General features: G+C 45.7%; 1 pseudogene; it reads right to left on the reverse strand.

The window, feature by feature from the left end:
• Positions 1–409: 409 nt before the first annotated feature.
• Positions 410–3,087, reverse strand: LOC8052078 (annotated as a pseudogene).
• Between the last annotated feature and the right edge of the window lie 320 nt (positions 3,088–3,407).

The raw sequence follows: 3,407 nt of genomic DNA on the forward strand, positions 1-3,407 counted from the left end.
CCAGGAACGACCTGTCGCGAGCGATTGATTTACGCTCGCCTTCCCGACGAGTCGCGGGGATGCCTCGCTGCACCCGCGACCTCGGCGGGCAAGCCACATGCGTCCGCTCTGTGCTGGCCAAAGAGGCGCAGAGACCAAGCTTCCTTCGAGTCCGGCCAAGGAAGCTGTCGTTGGCCGTTCTTCTCCATCGCGATTGTCCAGAGTCGAGAGAGAACCGAAGCCATCTCGCCTGCCTCGCTGGTTTAGCTATGAGGAACCACGTTTCTTTCTTATACACTTTTGCGTGGCCGAGTACGCGGACCTGTGGGAAGTGTAAAAAATACAATTGTCGCAAACTTGAAATGAAGAATCAAGATACAGGGGAGTTTCGGAGATATAGTTGTTTATTGATCTCCATTTTATAATATATTTAAAAAAAAAACATTAAATTAATGAATAACTGCAAAACATCGCGGAGATAGTCTAGCATGCACCCTTGGTAGTGCTCTTCAACTGGCTTCCTCGAATGTTTTGCTACTCGTACGTAGGTGGCCCTGATACTCTTTTTAGGCTCTCCATAAACGAAGTACATCCGCCAGAGGCTGCTCTGTCGAGCTCTGCTCTCTTTGGGAGGCGGCCACTGGCTTGGACGCGTCCGTATGCTGCTGCCCCAATGACGTCTGGAACGCATTGCGCCAGGACTCGACATAATCGTTGGTCCTCGGCAGCCCTTCGGAGATCTGTTGGTACCAGCCACGCGGGGAAAGTGCTGGCCTACGCGAGAGACTCCTTCCGATGCCTTAACCAACGCACACCCTCTCGAAGTACTCGATTATTTGGTTGAGGCCTCCGTCTGCTAAGGGAGCGTCGTCTCGAAGCTCCGCAGTCTTGGACAAAAACAAACGCTAAATGCGGTTAATTACAAAAATAATATACAAATTCCAATGCTAACACTAAGTTTAACGAGAACCAAGCCAGACAAGCAACGGGAATCAGTCTTGCACGATGCTGATCTAAAAAGCAAGTGTCCTTGCCCGCCAGTACTAAGAGTTCATTTTCCCTCGCGCAGCGTCCCCAGGGTGAGCAAACGCCAGTGCCGGTATCATGCTCACTCTACTGCGGAAGTCACCGTCCTCACGATATCTGGGTAAAAAAATTCAGAGTTGAGAGCTCCTAATATTTACTCGTTCTTTTGACTTATTTACCCGACGATGCGGTTCCCCTCCTGCATCCGGCGAATGAGCGACTGTTTTAAGTGAAAGAAACACTCGGCCACTCTGGCTGTCGGAAACACCAACTGAAAAGCTCGCTTCGCCGCCTCTTCCAAATCACTCATCAACGTCTAAAGTGCCAGTCGGGGGCAAAGATCCTCGAGTGTCCTGTGGACGCGCCCGTAGGCTTCCCCGCTTTGTTTGGTCATGAGGCAGTAGACTAGAGGCAACACCTGGCCACAAACTAGCCCTTGGATGGTATACACCTGCAACGTAAGAACGCACTGCATTCGAAGCGGCGTGGTGAGATGGAAGTGTCGCGCTGTCGCAACGTTAAATCTAAAAGAAATCAGCAAAACCGCCAAATATGCGGCATAGCCATGCGTCGCACCTGATGAAAGAGCGACGGCGATACGTTGAAAGTGCCATGGGCAAACCAGTCAGCATACTGGCTGAGGAATCGAAGGTCCTCGTTAGTCGCAAACATGAATATACGATCTTTGTCTTGTGCACCAAAGTCATATAGCGAGAAAGATAGCTAGTGATGGGCCGAACTTTCGCCGAATCGAAAATTGGGCGCCGAATCATGGGATCCGGCACAGCCGAATTTTTTGCGTTTGTTAAGGTTTAGTTCCACCCGGCGCTTTTTTGCACCAAATAGTAATATTTTTTTTTATATTTTGATTTATAAAAATGCGTTCATCGTCATCATCATAAACGTCGCTGTAAATTACACAGTCATCCGCGTATAAATGCATGTAGGAAAAAACACAACTTGGTAAATCATTGTTGAAGATTAGTAAAAGGCGCGGGCCTAAAACCGAACCTTGACGCCCGACACCACATTAGTCAGGGAAGAATTATTTTCATTTAGAGTTACCTATTGAGAGCGATTGGTAAGAAAGCATTCCAGTCAGGTTAACCAATTAGAATCAACGTTCAATGATGCAAGTTTAAGCATTAGTAACTTATAATTAATCTTGTCAGATGATTTAGAAAAATCGAGAAAAATGCAGTCAGCCTGGTACTGTTTGTCTATATAGATAGCATGCGAAGAATGGGTGAAATGAAGCAGCTGTGTTTCACAAGAGAATGAGCGACGGAAACCATGTTGACCAGAGGCGAAAAAAGAATTTGATTCTAGGTAATTAAAAATATGAGAGTACAGCATGTGCTCCATGATTTTACAGGGAATACTTGTTAGTGAAATGGGTCGATCATTTATTGGAAAATGCTTGTTATCGGACTTATGCAAGGGAACCACCTTTGAATTTTTCCATTTTTTGGGACTGTGGCACACTCAAAAGCTCGCTGGAAAATTCGGTTAAGAAAGGATGAGCACATTTGAGTGTGTCTTAGAAATGTTTAAGTATAACTTCCACATGGCCGATGATACCTATCGTCTATAAGTTTGGTCTGCTTTTGGTCTCGGGTTGCGATGCTTCATCATAGTCATCGAACGTTCTTTAATTTACGCAATAATGTGTCGTAAATTGTTTTAATAAGGATCATGCCGTTTAACAAATGAAACTCTGGTGCAGTAAAATAAAAAAGAAAAAATAAAATCGAAAGTGCAGGCACCACACGGAACATCTGCGCACTTAAAGTGTTTAAATAAGGAGACAAGATATTACCGAGACATTTGCTCATACACTGTAATACTTTACATATCTTTAAGTTTGACAAAACCCATGGCTCGAGCGCCTCGGTGAGAATGACACCAAGTGTTTCCAATGGCCAGCGCATCTGCGCAGTGCAGTGGAACCTGGAAGGAAATTGCACCGCCCGAAAAGGCATCCACTGCAAGCGTCAAGTGGGAGTCGGCATTTCGAGAGCTTTAGTTGGGCCTTTTGGAGCAAACTTCTACTTTCGTGAGATTCCCACTCACGTCCTTCATATCAGCCTTGGTTCCAGATTTTCGTTTGAAATGATATCCTGTACTTTGGGGTACACAAGAGGTTGTTTGTAAACAAGTGCACGCGTCACAAACGCGTGAACAAACGCAACGTTACTCCGCAAGCCACATTTTGGCATCTGTCACGCTTATTGTTGAAGGGCCCAACTCCATGAAAAGAACGGACGACGGGCCGCTGTCGGGCCGAGCTGCACAAAATTTGCTTGTGTGCGCGTTATTTTTTTATTATTATTTATTTATTACTTTTTTTTTTTTTGGCGTAGTGGTTTTTGGGGTTTTTTTTTGCACAGAAACAGGGTGGT

This window comes from Ixodes scapularis, unplaced genomic scaffold (genome assembly GCF_016920785.2).
Source record: "Ixodes scapularis isolate PalLabHiFi unplaced genomic scaffold, ASM1692078v2 PGA_scaffold2__306_contigs__length_199485367, whole genome shotgun sequence".
In the NCBI taxonomy this organism is placed as follows: Eukaryota; Metazoa; Arthropoda; class Arachnida; order Ixodida; family Ixodidae; genus Ixodes; species Ixodes scapularis.